This window comes from Cyprinodon tularosa, unplaced genomic scaffold (genome assembly GCF_016077235.1).
Source record: "Cyprinodon tularosa strain WSP-4 unplaced genomic scaffold, ASM1607723v1 ctg12, whole genome shotgun sequence".
Classification (NCBI taxonomy): Eukaryota; Metazoa; Chordata; class Actinopteri; order Cyprinodontiformes; family Cyprinodontidae; genus Cyprinodon; species Cyprinodon tularosa.
The window spans coordinates 125,165-149,233 of NW_024038003.1; the positions used below are offsets into that span (position 1 = coordinate 125,165).

General features: G+C 38.4%; 1 long non-coding RNA gene across 1 annotated transcript; it reads right to left on the bottom strand.

Moving 5' to 3' along the window:
* Positions 1-1,649: 1,649 nt before the first annotated feature.
* LOC119772954 lies at positions 1,650-17,120 on the bottom strand. Its single transcript, XR_005279321.1, has 3 exons — positions 16,899-17,120; positions 9,346-9,532; positions 1,650-3,906 (listed from the first exon to the last, which is right to left on the bottom strand). It is a non-coding gene; the product is annotated as an uncharacterized LOC119772954 (long non-coding RNA).
* Positions 17,121-24,069: the final 6,949 nt, after the last annotated feature.

Below are 24,069 nucleotides of genomic sequence, written 5' to 3' on the forward strand. Positions count from 1 at the left end.
GGATGTGGTTTAGGAGAGAAAATATCTCTGTGTTGATCTAAGCAACAAACTTGACTGATAATGCAACAGCAAAGCCCCCTTGCAAAGAGGGACAGTGCAGACTGAACTACTAAAGAAAGCTTAGCCATCAACGTCTGAGTTGACAAAGAGAGCCGACTGTTTTCTAGATGGGTGCTGGGAAAGATCTGTGATGACTGTGTAAATCAGGATGCTTCATTAAACACAGAATATTGCCGATAGCCCTGTGCATCATCTTCATCTGGTTTTCTTAGATAAACCGTAACAGAGACAGCTACTGGAGATCCTCCCTGCCCGCAAACATTTGCCTATACGGCAACTCTTTAAGGAAACATGCGTGACCTGGGTTACATCAACATTTAATTTTTTTTTTATTTGGATAAATATAAAAAATTTTTAATTGAACTCAGTTAAATTAACCAGTGCTTAATAGTGCCTGTGATCACTAGAGAATAGAGAGCAGGACATTTGCTTCCTTGAGAAGATGAGCACTGGTTCAAAACTTAGAATGTCATTCTGGGTCCCTGAGCAAAACCCACAACATTCTACTTCAGCACAGACAAGAGAACTGGTCAAGGTTGATATGAATAAAAATGCAGATAAATAAAATACAAGGAAGAAAACATGTAAGAGACTGAAAAGGACTTGAAACTGGGACTACTTTTCAACAACCCTAAATGTGCAGCATGCAGCAAGAGCTACAGCATACAGCTGTTTATTTGAATTATAAATAACATGAAAACACTAGAATACACCCCACACTTTTCACATTTTAGTTTTCTGAAAATTGTTCTTATCATTATATACGTTTTCCCAACAATTCACAATTAATTCACTAGATATAGGAAAAAAATGAAAGTAATTGTTTTTGATTTGTTGTGAAAGGATTCAGTCTATGCACAAGTTAAATATGATTCCCTTAAAATCCTGTTTGGTGTAAAAACATTGAATGGACTTAAAATTGATTATAAGGAATAAAAATGCTTGTTTTTTTTTCTTTTCTTAGTTCTTTTTCTCCTCCTTTCAAACACAATGAAAGACATGAAAAAGATTCAACACTAGATGGCGCCAGAAGCCCTACAAAAAGCTTTAGTGTCCCTCTAGGGTTTTAAAGCTGTTCTATGAAGTGAGAACGTTCTCCCACGCAGTGACGCTTCATTAAACCATCAAGTGAACTTCCATCTGCATTTCCACCCTATTTATTTCACTTTTAACCCCTCAACTTTTGCAGCTGATGCACAGATGATTCAAATGTGAGCTAAAGCGAATAATCTAATAGAAAACTGACCTAACCAACAAAATAAAAAAATAAAAAACTAGTTTTGATAGTTGTTGGCAGCATCAACAAAGCTGAACCAACTTGAAATGTTCTGCCCGTCGCATGAATTCATCCCAGATGACAGTCCGAAGCGAAGCTTGCAGCCTCTATTACATCACCTTCACTCTTCTGCACCATTGCACAGAGTGCATTACTATGAATAATACAGGGAGACTATAGTCACAGGGACATGAGCATGGAGCTTGGTTACTAAATGACAGAAAAAGCTCTTTGGTGAAGGAGACATGAGCAAATACTCTGTGTGGGTTAATCGTGTGATTCGGACAAGATAAATACAATTCAAATACTGATATATTGGTCTGATTTCAACTTTATTCAAATAACACGTAAACATTCTTGCAGGATTTGAAAAAACAGGTGCAGCTGAAACCAGATTTATATTTCTTTCCTTGTTTTAGGACAATTAAACTGGCCTTATTTCTGTTTTATAACTTGCGAATATAACATGTTTTGTTTTTGAACGTTGCATTTATTTCTTTTCAAAGTAAAAGGTTGACAAACATCTATATAGCTATGCCTTTAAATAACTTGAGTTAATCAGAGGCATGCCTGTGGATGTATTTTAAGGCAACACCTCAGGCGCACAGCTTCTTTGTTTCACATCATGAAACAATCAAATTAAATTAGCCGAGAACCCCAGGATGACAGAACACCTCATAAAGCTGTTAGGAGAATGCAGCTATCCACAATATGGAAAAAAATACTTTATGAGGAAATATTGAGGGATTATTTTAAATATATCAACCAGATACTTGATATCTTGGGCATAGTGGGTCTACAGTTACCCTAAAAGTCCCATAAAAACCTGATTTTAAAGCAGCCCGTTAACCAGATTCAGTTACACTGTCAGGAGGAATGGGCCAAAATTCCAGCAAACTAATGTAAGAAGATTGCAAAATACCCTAAACGTTGGACCCAATTTATAAAGTTTAAAAAGGCATCATAGCAAATGTGACAAACATATTAGGTAACGTATATAAACTTCTGCATTTAAAGAAAAAGAAAAAAAGAAAAATTTAAACTCCCTTTACTGTCATGTAGAAAATAGAAATATTGCTGATAATTTATTCTGTCAGAATTAAAGGTATTAAATCTTTCTCAGCGGCGTTTATAAACATCTGCTCTAAGCTGTGTTTACCTCAGATGAATAACCGGTACAAGCCTTACAGAAGGTGGGCCACAGACCGTAAAGAAAGAGCGGATTATTGACTGCTTTTTTTTTTCCCCTTGAGAGAGCTGGCTTCAGTGTTGCAGTAAAATTACACATTGCACCCTGAGATCAGTAGACAAGTCCTCTGTCGTGAAGAGCAGCTTAAACACACACAGACCGGGAAGGATAGGACAGCAAGAAATTCAAGAACAGATCATTTTAAGTCTTTCATCAAAAGGGTGTAAATACTTTTTTTTTTTTTACATTGCAAAGTTGTTTTTATTCAAACATATCTGCAGAAGCACCAGGAGAATTTTTGCAAGAAATAATCTCAAAACTCGAATTTAATTTTTGCAAAGCTGTAATCTTCTCTTTCCTTCCATTGTCCTCCCTTTCTGCAAATCTGCCTTCCCTGCCAGCACAGACACACATTTAACTGAGCTCAGTATATAATTAGACAAACAAAAAAGAGAGGGATGAAACATCTAAAGGAGAAGAGACTCCAAATGATTACACATTCACCCGGCTTCCTTCCCCCATGCTGCACACATAACCATCAATTAGAGGAGAGAAGAGGAGGATGAGGACAAGCAGGCAGCCAGAAGTCTATTTGAGCCGTCTATCTCTCTGCCTTCCTCCTCTAAAAACTCTCGGCACCGGGGAGGGAGGAAGAGAGGGCAAAAAATAGAAGTGAAAAACAAGAAGTACATAAATAATGGAATCAGAGCACTTCACATCCGGTCGTCTGATTGGCTGAAACGCGAGTCAGGCAGATCTGGGCCACAGTTGCACTCATTGTTCAGTGAGCTTTCTTACAGAGTCCAACCCAGCGACAGCAATGAATGTTGATTGTGACCTTTGGTCTTTGGGTACAGTGAACACAAAGTGGCGCTTATGAGCATGTGCGCATGTGGTTTCCATCTAGAGATTTGCATGTTGCCCTTTTTTTGTTCATTTCTTGGTCTTTTCTCCATTTTCTTTGCTCAGATGTGACGTTGCCAGTGCGAGCCGCGGGGCACAGTCAACGGTCGATGGTTTATGTGCTACTCAAACCAAACTCACCGACAGCGTTGAATGTTCACCGAAGCAAGCGGGGCAGCGGCCCTGACCCTGAGCCGATGTGACAGAGAAGGCAGGGTGCAGAGGAGTAGGGAGTGGAGGAGGATAGAGACTCGGGCAAGACCACAGAGGTCAGGTTGCACAACAGGGGGATATAATGACACAAGACAGTGGCAGAGTGTTCTGTCCTTGGGGAACTGACAGTTCTGATCATGTTATAGGCCTAGAGTATAAGGAGGTGCGTTTAGGCTTGGGTATGCGCTTTGAGATTCTGCTTTATTGCAGTGGAACCATCTTGAAGACTTGCTCGCTTCCAATTCAAAACAGGTTGCAACAGCATCTGAAACACACATCAATGTCAGATTATTAGCAATCGTGCTTCATACAAACACAAAAAGGAGACTTTTTGGAGTTTTATGTTTCCACATATTATCTCAGGATACATTTACATACATTTCTTTTACCACGAAAGAATCAAACATCTTTACAGGCTCTGTTCAATTATTTTAAGATATATTTATAATCATATCTAAGTTCCAAAGAACACCCAATTCAAAGCTGTACCAGAGTCAAAGGTTTTCCCAATTATAGCTTATGTTTTCCCTCGGTGCGTTGCCCTTTACTTTAATCCTTCACTTCTTCAGCTAACATTTAAAGTTAAAATAAAACAGAGTCGAGGCAAAAGAAGAAAGATTCAGAAAAATACTGTAAAAGCAGCAGGACTGATGTTGCAGTTTGTGGCACAGAAAGGGCTGTGCATATCTTCATCTATGCATATCTTTGAAATGTCTGCTGTCTGTAGGTTTAAAATCAACGCAGAACAATTATTTTTCAAAATACTGAAGTTTGTGTAGTTGAGACTAAAAGTATTTACACCCCTTTCAGATTTAGGTGTTTAATCAGGAAACCAGTATAAGGATTACTTCAAAAAATATCTACTCGATATAAAAGGAGAGATCTTAACAGACATTATACCAATTAAAGCTTTTTTATACTAACCAGCATTTGCATATTTCCAAAATGTTAACATAACATCCATCAGTGAATCACTGCCTATTTTCTAATATATTTTGTTTAACATTTATTGCGTGCTGTAGCAATGATAAAGCACATCCGCCATTTTCCGAGTCAATTGTGTCCATAAATGTGTGCAGCAACAAGTGGTGGAGGGGGAGCAGCGCCGAGCTCTGTGCTCTATAGAAACCTGTGGTAGTAATTGTTTCATCTGGCATTAAAAGGCCATCTAAATAATGAGATATGATTAGAAACTTTGATCTAAATAATGAGATATGATTAGAAACTTTGATCTAAATAAAGAGATATGATTAGAAACTTTGATCTTTTCGGAATTTTTATTCTTCTATTTAGCACCATTGTGCCAATGGCTCCGCACAGATGAACTAGGAATGAAAAAAAGGACGGTTGGATCTATTAAACCCTGTTATCTTAGCTAGGCCTGAACTTAACAATTATATTGCTAATGGATTCATCTGTCAATTATTATTTTCCTCATTAATAATCAGTTGGTAAAAGGTTTTAAAGAAGATTTTTTACAGAATTTAAACCAGGTGAAACTAAAACTCCACTTGAGGAGTTTTGGATAGAGCATATTCACAGATGAAAAATATTTTTTTATCTTAAATGCAAAATATTTATGTATAATTTTTTACAGCTTTGTTATAATTACTGTTCTGAATGGCTTGCTCTGTCAGCTAAGGGCATGTCTTAGAGTTACTATATTCCAGTTAACCATTAATCAATTACTAAATTCGTTGTAGACTGTTTCAATATCGATTACTCATGATTAATCAGATTAATTGTTTCAGCCCTAGTTGTAACATTCTAAAGCATTGTACAAATTAAGTTTAAAATTAGAAATGCACAAATGAGTCATACAGTTTTCCCCTCATCTGCACCGACTGGTGATCTGAAGGTAAAAAACATCCTAAAAAACTATAACTGTTTTCCCATTTCCATTCAGTGCATCATAACTGCTGCTGTTCTCAGACTATAAACACATCAACCAAAAGCATGCATTTAATTTTTTTATTTTTATGACAATCATATAAAGTTTGGGGTTGCATAAATGCAGATAATCTTGATGTGGCATAAATGTTGATCTGTATCAGAACTGCAGAGTTATGCAGGTTTATACTGCAGAATCTTACAATAGTGAACAGAATATTTAGCATTTTCTTTTTATTCAGTTTTTTTTTTTTCATTCTAAATTACCTCAATATATAACATTAATATAAAAATGTCTTCTAGATGTATTGATTTACCTTTCTTTAACTAAACTCTCCAGTTGTGTTGTTTTAAGCTGGAGGGCAAAATCTCAGAGGCCCCATTTATTTATGTTTTCAGAGCAAAATTACCTTTAAATTAGAAAAGTTTCTTAAAAACTCTAAATATTAGCTTTTTTTTTTTTTGGTCACTCTGACATCCTTACTTTGGTTAGACATCGCTCTTCTCACGGTTACTGAGCCATTTTCAAATCGGTGGACATCCAATCTTGAGAACAATAACGACGCCCAACTGTGCGGCCCAGCTTCTTTCAGACCCCCACTGCGGCGTGGCCCCCATTTAGACCAGGAGCTCCCATTGTCAGGAGCGAGGGGGGCCAAACAACTCCCAACAGTGTCACCGCACTGCTGCTGGCTGCTCAGAGAGCAGGGTAGCTGGGCGGGGGGGGGCTGACGTCAGAATGACAAATGCTGATCTACGGTCATCCATCGCCTTATTTCATCAGCTCAGGGCTGCTGATGTCATTATGCAAGCCAGACCTGCATCCATTACTCCGGCGGGGTAAGGGGAGGCAGAGCTATGGCGTGATAAGACACTGGCTACAATGGATGAGTAATGTGACACATCATTGGAGCTGTAATTCAGAAAACAATAAAACAGACAAAATGGTTTTTATCTTGTGAGTGTGCAGGATCTCTGAGTTACTGCCTCGGCGTTCTTTCATTCTTTTGTCTGCAGCGCTCTCAGAAAAGGGAAACCATTGGCTGGTCAGTAAATAACCTCAAAGAAACCTGGTATAACATTCACAGGCACCTTGTAAACATACTCTCTAGCTGTGTCCCCCCGAGGTGGAAGTGTCTGTTCGGTCGGGGGCCTTAGATAAGAGACCAAAATCATATTCCTCATCACATCCTCCCTACTCCATCACAGTCACACACACACTCTTACACCTCGCCCCACAATGAGAGGTAAAATGAAAAATAGGCAGAGGGTTAGCGGAGAGGGGAAAAGAGGGCTTTGCCATGGCAACCCTAGTGTCAGCCACCCATTTCTTCTTAATCCCCCCCCACCACCCCATCCCAGTTCAATGTCGCGCCCTCTGAAGGGACCCCCTCTCTACAGCTGAATATTTCTTTTGTGTTGAGAGACTCTGCTTGGATATATATATGAGTGTGTGTGTGTGTGTGTGTGTGTGTGTGTGCAGGAGGGGCTTACAGAGGAGGAAGGGATTGAGGTTAGAGAGGTTGGGGGGTGGGGGGGCAGATCATGGCTAACACAGCTTAAAAGGGTCTCAGCGTTACATCGAGGTTAAAAACCAGAGATCAAATCACACACACACACCTCCACACCCACACGTACGTCGATACATACCTTCTCATTTATGTTTAAAAACTATACTTATGTAGGAGATAATCTTTTAAAATAGCAGATAATTATCCCATATGGCAAACAGCCGCTCCCCCCTTAAAGCGAATCTCATGCGAACCCTGAGCTTTTTTTTTTTTTTTTTTTCCTGCTCCTCGGAAACTCTCATGGTCTCTCACTCTTGCCTGAGCGGCCCACTCTACATTACTAACAAAAGCGGTTTTAGTGGAGTGGGTGGGGAGAGGCGTCAGCTGCTAGACAAAATAAAAAGGCCTCTATTTGTTCCTGACAATAAACGTCCCCATCTTTGGAGAACCTCCACAGCTGCAGCCAGATAGGCTTTCATTTCTAACTGCAGACTAATAGAGAGCGCTGTCTCCTTCCTTGACTGTAAGCGGATTTATTGTGCAGGTTGAAATGCCGTGGCTTTGCGGTCTTTAAAGGGGGGTGAGGGGCTGCCCCACCTAAAATGAGGGAAATAAATGTGTGTGTGTGGGGTTGGTGTTTGGGGGTGAAAAAGTGATGGGAAACCTAAAACAACATAGTTTCTTTGGAACCAAAAGAAATATCTTGCATGGAAGGGTAATTAATGTCCAGCACATCCTCTGGAAATCCCAAAACACACTCCCCTCACAGCCGGGTAAAGGAAGCTGGCAGAGGAAGTGCCAGTGGTGTGTCTCTGGGGTGGTCCGATGTGGACTTTAATGTCCACTGCCGTGCACACTGTATGTTCACTCATAATTACTAACAGACCTGCCCGTAGGGATCTCACATGCAGAGCTATGCCTACACATGCATATGCTCCGTTTTAATAGCAGTCAAACTTTTCATTGGAAGCGTGCTGAAGTGAACGGAACATGAAGTTTTTATATAGGGTAAAAAAAATATGGAACCTGGTGGAATAATCATATAAAACTGTCATAGATCTTTTCTTTTCTGGGTTTAAATACGGCCAATAATCTCATCCAAGCTACTCTAAGGCGAGGCTTTTCTGCCACATATAGATTTGGCTTTGCAAAACATCTGGTTGTATTATTGTGCCCACCATAGGCTACAGATACTATAGAGCCAAGACTATAAATGTGCACATTTTTCCCGTAACTTAACATTTTTGTTTATCCTCTTTTCCTGATAGTTTAAATTACTATACATGCATTTTTCCTTAGGCTTTGTTGTAGCCAGTGCTTTTTTTTCTTCAGTTTAGACAGATTTCATTTTCTTTTATTTTAGTGAATATAATGCAGAAAATAAAAAAAAGGCTTCTGTTAAAGGCAGTAGCTTTGAATTCAGCAGAAATTGAAGAATAACAGTATTTTTTCCCCTTATGCATCAAATCATCTGCTTTTTGTTTATGCATTTATACATCAAAGATGTTGGGACTCTGTAGGTTTGATGCATTCAGTGAGTGAAAAGAGTATTCGATATCATTAATTCTTTGGCTGGTTGTAAAGATTCACCTCTGTGCAAGTTTAAACAGATTTAAAAGCATTAGAGAACAGTTAAAAGCGATGCAGGCGCTCTTAGTCTATTAGAGAGCAAAGGGCAGCGTGTAACACAAGGTGCAGAGTCTGTTCAACAAGTGCAAAAGCATAAAGCAAAAAGGCACCGAGTTAGTGCCCTGCCACTGATTGGCAGGGTGGGGGTCACCGGGTGACCCCTGAACTTTTTAACCTTAAGGAATGTTGTCATGCTGGTGCGTCTATTGTTCCTACCTCCTCGAGGCCAGCGGTGCCGAGCGTCAGATGAATGTTAGCGATGAAGTTTCCTGATGGGTCTCCTTTACCCACCCCCCTCCAAAAAAAAAACTTTTTTCCTTCTCTAATCCCTTCTTTTCTGTTCTTCAGCCCTCACATTTCCACAAACAAAAGGCATGAACAACTCTAAGACGGGTCTGTTGTGCATGGGGTGAAGTGTGCACAGATGCATCAAGAGGAGCAGGCCGACACTCCTCTGAAAGTGGAATGATGAAGGAAGGAGAAAGGACACTAGAGCTGGAATAAATCTGTCTCTTGTTATACGATTATTTATTTTTATTGGTAAACTGTCAATATTTGTTCATCCTAAGATACGAGACCTTGGTTCTAAAGGAAATCCCCATCATCAAGATGAATACTACAGAGGAGGGGACTAGACAGACAGACAGACAGACAGGTACCTTCTATATACCCACCTAAGGCTGGTCAAAGGAAATGGAGGGGGGGTTTATGATGTCATAAAAGAGTGCCAGCAGTGAGGTGCCTGTGAACAGGTTGTCTCCAGAGCTGGAACCATAAAAGTCTCCTGCAGCTTCCGCTCCCTCCCCCTGGCCACCACCAATGGTCCAAGATGATGACGGAGCAGCAGCAGATCAGAGCCAGCTGAGATTCAATATGAAAGAAAGACAGAAAACATCAGTATGTGAAAAAGCCAGGCTATCAGGTGACATACAGCAATACCCCAAAATTTACTCATTTCTGACTCAAAAAGTGTGACTAAGACATGAGGGGCATTAGCAGGAATTAAAGTAAGTAATACCAATACTGTAGTCTAAAGGTATATTGGCTGAAACACAATAAAATATATTTTTTTAAATGTATACAACACGACTTAATAGTTTTTGTTTTTACAGAAATGCAATAAATTTAATGTAAAATATTGATTAAACTGCCTAAAATCATATCCATACAATGTGCTTATTGTTTTTTTTAACCATTTAACTCTAAATCTAACAAAATTATATGAAGTGGTAAATAAGTTTGTTTTCATCAGCTAGTGCAGCAACCTTGGGAACACATTTTATCAAGCATCCATCAGTGTGACATGGAAAAAAATCTGATCGGAGATTAAAAAGTCGTACGCAACCGGTGTGTTCATGCCTTAACTGTTGTTTTAAAAACGCCTTAATGAGAGAGATGGGTGGACCCCTTTAGCTTGCACACCATAAATCTCCATCATTTTCACAAGCATAATAATATAGAAAGTGTTCTATCCTCTCTTTCCTGTTTGCGTGATAAAAGTGTTTCAGCCTTTTTTCTACCAGTCGGCAGACAGTGCAAAGAAACAGGTTGAGGAGGGGGGCCTCACATCAGGAGCCTGAACTACTGAAATGGTATGAAAGAAAATTTAGTGGTTTTTGAGTTTATGTCTGAACTGGAGTAAAATTGGAGTAAAATACAAAATAAAGTAAGTTTAGAAAAGAGACATTTTACTGGAAACAAATGGTTTCTGATATATATGAAGGAGAATATCCTTTTTACTCATGTTGTCCCACATTATCTGAGGTGCTATTTTTATTTGAATTTACTGCATACTTCTGAACATCTGAAAACTGCATCATCTGGAAAATCTCTCCTTCTTCTTTTTTTTTTTTTTTTTACACAAATTTTTACAAGGTTTTATTTGTAGCATTTCTGCATGCAAAAATCACAAATATAGATCAAACTGAATGCTCTTTTATTTCCTATAGCTCTAAAAATCTAAAATTTTTAGTTTTTGGTCTAACTAATTCACACTCTTCTGTTCTCAGTCTAAAGCTGCAACACTGCACAAGAAGGAATGTATTGAAAAAATGAGGCGCCATCTGCCAGCGCAGACTAAACAGGTGTAAGGAAGAGAAAGCTGATATTCACTCTATAGATGTAAGAATACCCCTTCTTCACACAGGACTTAGATCAGTGCGTTTTTTACGTAGCCAGCAGTGATTCTCCAACAAAGAGCTGGAGACACACTCTCACAGTCTCAGCACTTGTTAAAAAAGAAACAACATCAAAACAGAGCGGAGAGATTGTGGTTATTTGCTCTACAACCTCACTAAGGAGGTTTCCCATTGTAAACAGGAGTGGCTGCTAAACCCCATTTCCTTTCATCCCTCTCCTTGAGGCACGCTGCCTTTGTCTCACGGAGGAGGGAACAACCGGCCTCCCAGCTACGCTACGCTGGTCAAATACCAGGGAACTACCCCAGGCCTGTTGGGAAAAACAACAAGAGGAAGAGAGGGAAGAGCGGCAGAAATGGAGGGGTGGAGGGTAAGGTGTGAAATTTCTGCTGGAGTTAGGACAGAAAAAGGAGATGGGAAGAGCTCTAAACAAGGTTTGAGCTAGCTACCGGCTTCAAGGATTCCAAAACTGTGCAAATTTCTCATCATAGATGTCCTTCAGTTTCAAATCCTTTAAAATTCTTGAAAAATTATAAAAGAAAAAGCTACAGAGTAGTGGAGTTCTAGTTGAAAAAAGGCAAGTAAAAAAAAACATGGCAGATAAAAACCAATGCTTCTGTTAGTGTATTTATCGCACCTAGTAGGAGAGTTGTGTTAGCTGGAAGTAGTTACTAGTATAAATGTTTACCCTATTCAACAATTACTGCTTTAAAAACACAAAATAAACTTATATGAAAGTATTTCTGATAAGATGAAAGAGTGAGTGCCTGATGAAGTACCGAAACGCGGCAAATAAATGTGCTCTTTTGCAAGTTGGACAGTGTATGAGAGTCTGTTTTCTATTTGATTAAAAAAAAAAGGATTTGAAAGAGAAAATGCTGATAAAATTAGCTCTTTAAGTGGCTTTAAGGGACCATGGAGTAATGGAGGGCTGCCCCTGCCCCACATGTTGCTGTGTGCTGCATTTCTTCACCCTCTTCTAATCCAAAACAAGGCTTTGTTCTTGGTCCACTCTATACAGCTTTGAACTCAACGCTATTTCTGACATTTTGAATTTAAAAAGCTTCCTAGACGGGAAGCGAAACGTCTTCAAACATGGAAACAAAGTCCAGTGGATTGTTTTTCAACTTATTTGGAATGATTCACCCTCTTCCTGTTTACTTTCAAATAAAGGCAAATGGTGCAGGAAAAGCAAATGTAAAAAAGCGAATACATTAAACATTTTGTATTTGGTCTCCTACTACAAGGTTATTACATAGTAATAATCTTACACCAGCCCATTCTAATTATCAACAAAAAACTTAAATAACATCTTGTTTAACTTTAATTTAGTCTATTTATAAGTGCCTTTTATTTTTGCAGCTGTTCTTATATAAATGTACCCACTCTATCTGCAGCTGTAAGAGCCTGTAAGGTTAAACAAAGCCCTTCTCTCTTTTTATCTCACACTCTTTTTTTTCTTCTTTTCTTAGTTTGTGCTTTCATGCCTGCTCAGCAGAACTAGGAAAGTTCCTGCATGCAAGCCAATGTATACGGTAAACTCAAGTAAATTCAAAGTGTGGTGAATGTAAAGCCATACGTTCCAGTCCAAGCAGTCTGTCCCAACAACCGCGCCTCACTGTCACACCTCATAAAGCAAAGTTCCAGCTGCAGGGTTGAGTTTAAAGTCAGGGGGAAGGAAGGTGAGGTAAAATAAGGACAAATAAAGAGGAAAATAAAGAATGCAATCCATTCATTCAAAAAACCTGCAGAAAAAAGAGTGAAAATCTCATGACAAAAGCTTCCAAAGCTGCAGGCTCTGATGGCCCCTCTTTTAGGTTCGATCAATAGAAAAATACACTTTAAGAGCAGACTGTTGCATAAAATGTAAGAAAGTGAAAAAATGTCACCAAGGCGTCGTTAATCTTCAAGCTTCTCCTCTAATTTCTATTATTCACTCAGCTGTAGGGAGAGAGGCAAAGAGCCACAAGTTTATTTTTTAAATTGTCCACAAAGAATGCCTGTCATTTCCTGGCGTTCCCCACTTCCATATGAAAGCCCACTCCCTCCCCCCCTTCCTTCAGGGACAATGGGAAAGATTCCAAAATTTCCACGGGGAGTGTCTAGCGCGGTGATACAATAAGAAAGCATGTTGTGACAGAATGGAGACAGGCTGTTTCTCTCAGCTGCGACATAACCGGCGCTAGCTAGCGCAAGTGCAAGAATTCTGCGATTAAAGGCACGAAGACAGGAGCCTTACTAAATGAAACCTGGTGCTGATCAAAGGTATGCCCTGCAGCAAGTGGTGTTTTGCTGTTTGCATATTTCCCAAAAAAAAACAAAACAATTTGCATTAATAAAAAGGCTAAAATACAATTAGATTATCTTTAATTATCTTTAAATATCCCTACTCACATTCAAACACACACACACAGACTTTGTGAGGGTTTCCTAATTAACCAGAGGAGTGCGTTTGGCTCTAGAGTGCAACGGGTTCAAATGCCATGTGCTTCTAAACGGACCAATAGGCTCTTGAAAGCCACCTGGCTTGACCCTAACAGACCCGGGCCCTCGGCTAGACGGGGGGTCAGAGGTCAACCACTCATCTAGATAGGCAGTATGTCGCAATGCCCGAGGCGGGGGCCAGGGGTCTCCATTACCTAACCTTTCCATTTACCCTTGGCTGCACAGGGAAGCACAAACACACAACGACTCCCACGACGGTTCCTGCTGCCTCTGTGTATTCATGCAGGCTTTTTTATGATCCATTTGATCCACATATGTGTAAAAAAATAATATTGTAAATTATATGAAGTGCATTTTGAGATGCAAAAACAAGAAAGTACCAGGCGTCACAAAAATATAGCCAACAAGGCTTTAAAAAAAACATGTTTAGACAAACGTATTTAAAAATTAAGGAGGTTTGAATTGTTTTACTTGAGACAGAAAGCAACTACAATACTGCTGCAATAATATGTCAGGTATAACAATGAAACAATCTTCTGTGTTTAGTTTTTTGTTTGGATTTTAATACATGGAAACAAAAATAAAGAACGCACTCTAGCTAAAATTGGGCATCTTGGTTTTAAGCTGCCACATCAAGCAGGTACAGTTTCCTTTCTTAAAAGCAAGGGAAACAAAGAGTGATCTTCTTTCATAAAGCTGACTAGCAATGCACAGTAAACAAGTTTGGAAGAGGCAGCTCTACGTTACCCTTTGCTGCTGGGGTCCCTGCAACGCTTTCTCTTTCAATAACAGGAGAAATACTTGTTGCAAGCTTTTAAACCTTCTGTGTGATAAAGGTGCTTGGTGCAGATAAATATGCTGGAATCCAGCTGGTGGACTTAATATCATTAACCAGCAGCAATATCAGTAGTAATCTAAATCCATATAAAAGCATAAATCGGTTGTTAAGTGCACCATTTAATGTTCTTTTCACACTACTAGTTTTTTTTTTATGTTTTTGTTGTTTTTTTGTTATTTCTTAGCTGATTTGGTCTTCCATAAAAACAAGGGCAGGCCTCTCTGCCAGCTGATCAGCAGTGTGCAGATCAACGTTCCTCTTAAAGGTGGAGAAAATCTCAATCTCTTTGAGAGGGCAACTCTAAATAAGAGGATTCAGAGGATTACTGTCCATAAATGAAATCACAATTGAAATGTTTCAGTTCATTTAAAATACGTAAACAATAACTGCATAATGCCTTGATATGCATGCAAACAGCAAATTTAGATCATTATAAAAAAGACTGTCGCATTTTAGATTTTCTTTAAATAAATACAAAGGCTGCTTTGAGGTTGCTTACATTTTCAACATAGAGATAATATAAAGCATATATTAGGTATAACATCAATCGATGTTCAAGAGTTCAGTATTAAGCAGCGATTCACAGATGTTAGCATCTTCCATGTAGTCACACAGAATTGCAGACTGGAGCCGATGCTCGTCATCATTGGTTATAGTGAATTACACAGGAATGATGATCATAGCTTCAGCTGAACATATGACATCAAACTGTCCTTTCTCCAACATGTAAGCAGCAACAAGGAAATGTGATTTTTCTGTTAATTTACTTCTTTCTAACCGCGCCATCTGATCAACTGGAAACTGAGGAGACACAGATCTTTAACTAAGCTGAAATTATGTATTTAGAACTTGGTCATGGAGGAGATATAACTGGAAACCATCAGTCTGCATCACATCAGGGCCCAGAGCCGAACCAAGAAAGTTCAGGTCCCTAAGCAGAATATAATAACGGCCCCCAATTCAGCCACCCTGGTACCATACAATCTCTTTTATTTAGGTCAAGCTTGAAGAGATTATGCCTTTTATACATTGTGTAACTGATTATATATCTGGAGGTTATATTTTTGTTGACCCTCATGTAAGTCATCATATAACATGATTATAAACAGAACAATAAATATGCATTGAATTAAACGTTATTTCTTTGAATTATTCATTTTGTCAGTCATGTTCAAGATAGTAAGTTTCAATAAAGGCTTAGTTCAGTAGTAAAGGTTTTAATTTGATTTACTTATGAACAAACATTAAAAACTGCAATTTATATCTATCTATATCGACAGATGCATATCTATCTATCATCTTACATTTTACTGTTTATAAACCTTTAAAGCAAATTTATACGGCTCTTCACAAAAATTACAATATAATAGCACTTTATATGCTTATTTATGTTATTTATGTATTTTAACTTCTTCGTTTCTACTTTCATCAACTCTGTTGCACCTGCTTTTGGCTGCCCCCTGCTGGCCTGGGCCCCCCAAACTGCAGCTAGGTTTGCTTATACCCAGGGCTGGCTCTAGATCATTCATTTTTCAACATGCTTTATATGTATAAATGGTTCTAGATGTTTACATAAAAAGAATTGCTTCTAAAAGAACACACTTTACCTCTTTTTTTTTTTTTACTAACTCACAACAGATTTCATTGTTAGTGCAGCTTTAAGCAACTAGATCTAATGTATCCAGATGGCAGAAGAATTAATGGAGACTGCCTCATTAACCTTAGAGCATATTAGGGCCTGGCACTGCACAGTGAGAACCCAAGCAGGGTAATTTTAACAGCAACAAAAATAATGTCTCAGCTACTTTAAAGTGGGCTGGTTTCCCCTGGAGCTTCTGCGCGTCTGATTGAAGTATGTTTATTTAGAGCGTTTGCATCCTCTCTGAGTGCCCATCCTGAAAATGGCAGTCTGGCTTTTTTTCTTCCTTTTTTTTTTTTTTTTTTTTTTTAAGAACGTGCAGGAAGTCAGATGCGCAGAGATCGTTTCCGAGAATTGAAGATGCGCAAAACCCTGCTGCTCGCCCTCTTCCAAACCTTTTGTTGAAGAATATATCTGCGAGTGATGTATCTGTGATTTATCTCTTCATTCGCCACTTTGTTCGGAGGAATGTCTATTCTGGGGGTTTTCCGTCCGGGTTTTACGCACGCTTCCACCCCAGCCGGATCGCATCATGACTCAGGCAGGGAGGGAGACGGTGGTGGCTCTGAATGATGGCTGTCTGTTCCGTAGCTCTTCAGGTGTCTATGAGGGGAACAGGATGGAGGTGGGGGGGTGCTGTAATGTCGATATAATGACAGATGGTCCACACAAAGCCAGTGCGCATTGTTCAGCTCAAAAGCAAAATATGATAGCCACCATTTATCAGCCCTCACCAAGTAGTGGAACAATGACGCTGTCTGGCAGAAAGAATGAATCAAAGTTAGATTTTTCTGGAGCCATCAGACCTGCTCTTTGCTTCTGAAGCTGCGCAAAAAACTTTGCCTTAGAAGGGAGATCCGCAACGTCTACACACATCTTTAAAAAACAAAGGATGGAAAAGTTAAGCGCACGTAGAAAAGCTTTCATTCCCGGTTATACTAGAAACTAAGGGTGGTGGAACAAATAGAAACGCACTGGTTAGAGCGCCAAAGCCGCACAGAGATTAACCTTCATTTTACGCGCATATCCAAAGCTTTTATACATCTTTTAATTACCAATAGTATATTCTATAACTGCTGCATCTGTTTCCTTGGACTTTTCTCCCCCATTTAAAGTAATCTATCTATTCTGGGTTGCTTCTCTTTTTTGGTATGATTTCATACTCACATCATTTTTCCTTCATCTTTTGACATTAACGCATCAGGATTCACTTTCCAGTCGAGGCGGGACTGATGCAATGTCTTCTTTTTTCCTCCTGAGCACCTTGATCTGAGACCAGGTCTGTGTGCGTCTGCCTCCCCCTGATCTGATCCACTGATTACGCTGCATTTGAGGGGCCGAAGGGAAGGGCATCCGGTTTACAGGGATCACTGGAGCAACGGGGATTGGCTCTGAAGGGATAGCTGGATGAAAAAAAAAATAGGCCTAGGTCTGTTTGCCATTGGATGGAGGCGCCGCTGCGTGTGGGAATGGGAGGGAATTGGGGAGTTGTCCTATATTATTCAGGAGAACTCGGGTGCGGAGAAACGGGAGGAGGAGTGTCCTCCCAGGGCAGAGCGCGTATGAAGACAATGCAATGTGTCACAGTTTTTTTTTTTTTTTATTATTCATCTTTTATGTTAATTCTGATAATCTCCTCATAAGAAATAACGGTCATATTAGAGTTAAACTTTATGGCAGCTCTTAGAGACCCCCAGGATGTTCAGTGTGAGCTCAGGGAATGTTAGGGAATGCATTTTTCTACAATTTTATTTTGTTTCTTTTATTCCTGTAATCTGTTTTGACAGGAAAAGGAACATTCAGATGTAGAATAATTACAATAAAAACGTCCTACCCAGAACAGTGTGTGTGTATTTTTTATTTTATTTTTTGGTTTGTTTGTTTTTTGCAGGATGAAAGCTACCAGGGGGCTGAAGCTGCGGACATTTTCCAAACAGGAGCAGGATGGGAAATGGTGCATGGATAATTCTCTCGTCAGATCTTCACTCTGAGAGTACTTGACTGAATCGATTCCGCTCAAAGCTTTCTCATGTTCCCACTCTTACATTAGTCCAAGGAGAACCATTTTAGGTAATAATGTTCTGAAACGTTCTTTATTCGGGATGAACAACCCTCAGAAAAGTGCTCAGTCCTTTACCTTCACAATTATTTCTTCTTACTGCAACAAATGTTCATTTATTTTACAGTTTTATTTGTTTTTTCTTTTTTTCTTTTATCTGTAAGGCTATACAAAGCAGCACATATTGCAGAAAATAAATTGTTTTATTTTATAAAATACCCTTCAATGAAATCCTGAGCAACCAATTGCATTTAGTTTGCAATTAGCATAGATGGATCATAAAACAGCAACCTTTGCATGCCTCATGCAGCCAGATCAACCAATCAAAGGAAAATGTGACTGCAAACCTCACAAGACAAAAATTTCCACCTAAACAGACCGACGGGGTAAGAGGAGCATCATCCTAATCAGAGAATTAGCCAAGAGGACCATAGGAGCTTCAGAGATGGGAATACCTTTAGAGGTGCATTATAAAAAAAATATGCTATAGGTTCTGGGTTTGTTTTTTTTTTTGTTTTTTTTGGTTGAGATGAGACAAGAAGACATTAGATGAACATACCATGACTCTGGAGACTAATAGTGGAGGCTGCATTATGTTTTTCTTCAGCAAAGAGGCTGTGGCTTTGAAGGTGGTCAGAGCTGCTCTCAGAAAACTCCAAACATAAGGCGCTACAGAGTCTTTAGAAGATGGTGGAGGTTCTCTACAACTACAGGCTGAGCTACTAGTAATACATGAGGGAATATGCATTAGACCCATATTAGATATGAATTAGACTTGAAGCTCTATGTTTAAGGTGTCTCAACATCACCCACATTTATTTGTAAACCATATGAAAACAATATATAATTTGTCTTCGTATTCATAATGATGCACTATGATGGGAGGAGGGGTGGTCTAGTGGTTGGGGCATTACGCTTAGGATCCAGAGGTTCTGAGTTAAAGCCCCACTCCCACGGACTGCCACCCTGGGTCCCTGAGCAAGACCATTAACCCCACACTGCTACTCGGGTGCCGCACAGTGGCAGCCCACTACTCCCCAAGGAGATGAGTTAAAGGCAGAGAGTTAATTTCTCCAGTGTGAGATTAATAAAGTTCAATTATTTTTCTAATTATTGTGTGTTGTGGTTTCTTATGTAAAAGATACAGTATATAAAATACTTGGAGGTTTTTGGGTTGTAACGTGAAAAAGAAACAAGAAAAAGATCAGGGGGAAATGAATACTTTTATAAGTTTGTGTAGGTTCCATTACTCACTCTAATGATATAGACAGTGTATAGTGAACCTGAGCAGAGATGAATCTTAATAACTGCTACAGGAGTTTTTATGGCATAAATGAAGAAAGATTGTCAGAAAGCAGACATTTGTTTCTTTCTAAACAGAAAATCTTTTCTTTGATTAAAATAATCCCCAAACTGGTCGGAAATAAATCCCCAAAATGTGAATCATACTTGATTTCACAATCGTCCAACAACCCAAAAATGCTGTCAACCATAAATGAATTCTTTATTCTAAGACACAAGATGCTCTGTGCTGCAAAAAGCAGCAGCAACTGCACGCTCTGGCTTCAAAAAAAGCAGCACATCATCTGATTATTGTGTGAATGTGGAGGCTAATTTGCATTACCTGTGGGACTGATTCTCTCAGAAGTATGGCACCTAGATTCATTGAGTATTCAGTCTAATTTCAAACAGCCCAAAATGGGAACAACAGCCTTGGCTTGATTTCCTTTAAGCCTCTAATCTCTCTTTCCTCTTAATTTAGCCGGCAGCTTCAATCACAGCTCCTTCACAAATCTGACCGAGTGGGTGTTCATGTGTGAGACCTTTATCCTGTGAAAATCTCATAATTCCATGCTGGTGCACTTTGTAGTTAATTTCATACTAAATCTAATCTCCATCTGCCTGCATTAAATACATTTTTTTTTTACCCCACCTTCTTTAAATTCACTGTTTCTCTTTAAGCGTTTATTTGATGATCTGAAATCCAGGTGAGTGTTTATTCTGTTGCCTACTAGAAACGTCACTGTACTTCTTATGGAGGCACAAAAATGCTAATTTCTTTAAGCATTTATTAAAGAAATGCTAAAGATTAAAAATATGTATCTTTCAAACTGTTGCACTTCCTTTTCTTTTTTCTAAGCTCTAGCACCACACACTTATCAGTGGGTTTTAAAAAGGCTTTATTTCCTTGCGTTCATTCCTCTACCATTCTGCATCCTGATGTTGCAAAACTTGCCAGCTATGTTAGAAGATCTGAAGATTTATTTTCAAAAACAAAGTATTTTCTGCATGTATTTAGAGTTTGAAATGTGTACGTACTTGACAATAAAAATGAAGTGAAAATAAGAAAAATAAAATAAGGTTAACACTCGTTTTTTGACATTGTTCTGCATAGTTAATAAAAATGCATTTGTACCTACATGCATTCATCTGATTCTAGCATTGCCGCGTATCAGAAACGTTTTCATGAGCAAAAATCTAAATCCATTTGAAATATTGTGCATAGTGAATCAATGAAAAAGTAAATTATATTCAAGGTGTTACATACTATATTGTCCTTATAGATATAGAAATTGTTCTGGAGCTCTACCAGGGTGGAAACTTCTCAGCTTCCTCTGCATCATATACTAGGCGTTTAGCTTTGTCAACGTCTTCAGCTACAACATCACTACAAACAGAGGTGAAAACACACTTTACTCAGTTACAAATACTTGAGTAACTGTTTGAAAGAAAATGTACTTTTAGGGGTAGTTTTGCTGTACTGTATATTTTCAATTCAATTTATTTGGTGACAATTGACAGTATATGTCATCTCAAGGTACTTTAGAGAGACAATTCAAGCAGATCATACAGTCAAACTGGTTCAGACTTTTCCATTTATGAAAAACAAACTGATTGCATCATCCCATTGACTTCAGCAATCCCTCACATCTAGTATGTTCGTAGCGACAGTGGAGAGGAAAACTTCCTTTAAACAGGAGGAAACCTCCAGCAGAACCAGTGTGAGCGACCATCTGCCGAGGCCAACTATTTTACTAATTTTAGTTTTTTCATATAGAGCCTAATAGTATGAAGAATTATCATCACTCTTTCTTGAGTATAATTTATGGAAACTCCTCCTGAGAAACTTAACTAAAAAAAGAAAATAACAGACTTGATTTAACGAATAATGCACCACAGAGACACACATAGGCCCAATCCCAAACTGCTCCCTAACCACTAAGCCTTAACACCAACTTAATTTGAAGTAATTCTCACCTTTTTGCAGGGTCTTTTCTGAATAGCAGCAACAAAGACATACTTGACAATAGGCATATCTCATTGTATTACATTTATTCTGAATTAAGTCAACCCCAGCTGCAGAAAAATTCAGACCTCTAGGTATAACAGTTCCAGAGCTATGGGACTTTTAACTTCTGGTGTCACCAGTGTCTCCAAACCTCTCCAAATTTGTCAAATTATTCCAAATTGTGGTTTTTGCTTTTACACAACAATTTCACCCCAAAAATCCCACTGAAGCATTGGGATGGCCACAAAACAATTTTGTTGCCGTGACAGCACAGTGACGCCCCACATGGCTTTGGCTCTGTGGCACAGATTGACATGAAATCCAAAATTTACTCCTTACTTAAAAAAAAAAATTATATGGTAAAATAAAACCATTTCAATGAGGACCATCCCTTTTGGGATCAAAAACGTTTTTTTTTCTTTTTTCCTATCTGATTTTACTGTGTGCTGAAAATGCAGCAAACCAGCGGAACTACGTACATTATAATGCATTTTTCCTCTGCCATCAGGTTACCCTCTCCTAAATTCCAACTAGCGTACACTGATGCAGACTCGCTATTTAAGGGCTTAACAGCCGACTCACCCAACCTACTGTAAGGTTTTGGAAGGTCCTTAATATTGCAGACCCTCGTGCTAAGGGGCCGGTTTAGAATTGAGCCCTACAGTTTATGTTCAAGTGAGACTTCTTGCTTTTTGCACCAGCTTTGTTATTTTATATACAGAAAACTTAAACTTGTATTTGTTAAAACTGGGATCCATAAACAAAGGATCCCAGTTAGGAAACCATCACCGCTCATGTAAATTTAAAAGCACCTCAACCAACTTATAGCAATGTGGTGTAAATCTATATAAACTGCTGTATGTATTGGTTTCATGTGTTTCATCCGCCTGAATTTGTAACTCTGAAATAATGTAATTTTCTTTGTAGATTTTGCCCATCGGATTACATCTTTCAAACGTTAAAAGTTACTCGATGCTTGAGTAACTTCTTATCAAATACTCAGTCTTGCTGTAGAAGACAGTTTTTCTTACTTAAGTGTAATTTTATCAATTTCTGACTACATCTATATCCCAGTTATTTTTCAGAGATGTTCATCTGCCCCGTGACTCTCAGCATCCTTATTTGACTCATCCATCAGGTCAACTACCCACCCAAATGTCTTTATTTCTTCTCTGTACATCAACCTTATGAAATAAAAATTTGGCTCTTCTAAAAGATTTAAAACTGCAATCTGACAACATTATATTTTCCATTGGATGCAGAATAAAGTGCTAATCAGTTTTGTTTTTAATAAGGAACACCATCTTCACACCAAGAGTCAAAATTTAAGGTCAAATTCCCAGGTAATATATTAATCATTGTCTCCTTCCTACTCCTTTTGCACAAATACTTTTCTTTTTCAGTTGTTTCTTTTTCCTTTTGTTTCTATGTTTGTTTTTAATAATTGTCTTATGTGCAGATAAAAATGAAAAAAAAAAAAGTCATTAGCTATAGTTTGGCTCTAGTTATTTCACAAAATAAGAATATTATCAATTTTGAAAAAAGATTTTTCAAATGATGAAAAGAGGGCATCACTTTAATAATCAGTGAAAAAGTTATTTTGCATTACAGAAATGAAACCCTTATAATTGTTGCCACATTTTCATGTTTCCTCGTGTGTTTTGAAAATTTATTTTTAGTGATGGATTTAAATTCTTTGAGATTGTAAGCCTCCTCGCCATCACTTTATCTTTAAGGTCCCCAACGGATCTTCTGTTAGACTCCAGACTCTGGGTCGGTGATTCCTAAACAACACCACCTTCAGGATATAGAAACAAGATGGTAAACACTTGTTAACCTAAACAAGTTAACAGATTTAGATTAACTTTTAACCTAAATCTGCAGGGGATAAAAATAACTATGGCCCGAACTTTACCCAGTAAAGCCCTTTTTCGACACTTTCTATTTTTTCTTCTCCAAAGTCTTAACTTCAAAAGTTTAACAATCATATAAGTCCTACTGTATATTACCATTATTTTTGATATTCATGAGGAGTTCTACTTTTTAGGCCCCTCACTGTGCATGAACGGCTTAAACAATTTATAGAACCTGTATTACTTGTGTTACTTTAAATAAAATCCAGAAAACTGTTTGTGATGGAGGGCTCAGAGTAAACATTGTATGAATGTTCATCTATACCGGCCGGTGTAACAGTCTTTATGACTCTAAATACTCCCTCTATTTCTTCCTTAGGAAGGCTTACTTTAAGATGTTCTGCACAGGGATGTTTGATTCGATGTCTTTTGAGTCTATTCTTTCAATACAGACACAAGATTCTGTTAAATTTCCATGGGACACCCCACCCAGCTGCCATGATTAGCACCAACACTTGTCCCATTGAATTAATACATAAATAAAAATGTATGATGTTTCAATTCAAACACATGACAAATAATGGAATGCAGTAAATCAAGTAAATTGTGATTTAATGTTTGTCTGTATTTTTCTCATTGTGATAAATACCCAAGTTTAATAACAGTAGTGTACTCCAGATATTAAAAAAGATCCTTTCAGAAGTAATTCATAAAATGCATTTTCCCATTTATAGCATCTATTGACCAGATAATAACTTAAATAGAATCTGTCAGATAAGATAAAGTAACTCACTACTAAGAGGAGCTTTAGTTTTATCTGCAGAGGACTATGAAGCAGAAAGTGTCAATAATGTCACTTGGTGTTTGGCACAGAAGGGCAAAGAGTTTTTCACCACAGTGTCTACAGGTCAGGCTGCATATAGTTTGATTGTTCAATTCAATCTGAAAAACTCACACAAAGAGAAAAGACAATTAGGAGAAATTTATTGATACAATTACTTTGTCTTCGGTGCTCAGACCTCGACAGGAAACATAGCACTTAATTTTGATAGATATGCATGAAAAGGAACAAAGAATAGGGCTGTTTCCCCCCAGGCCTGAAACTGGTGGCTGAGTGGAGATAGATGAAGTTGGTCA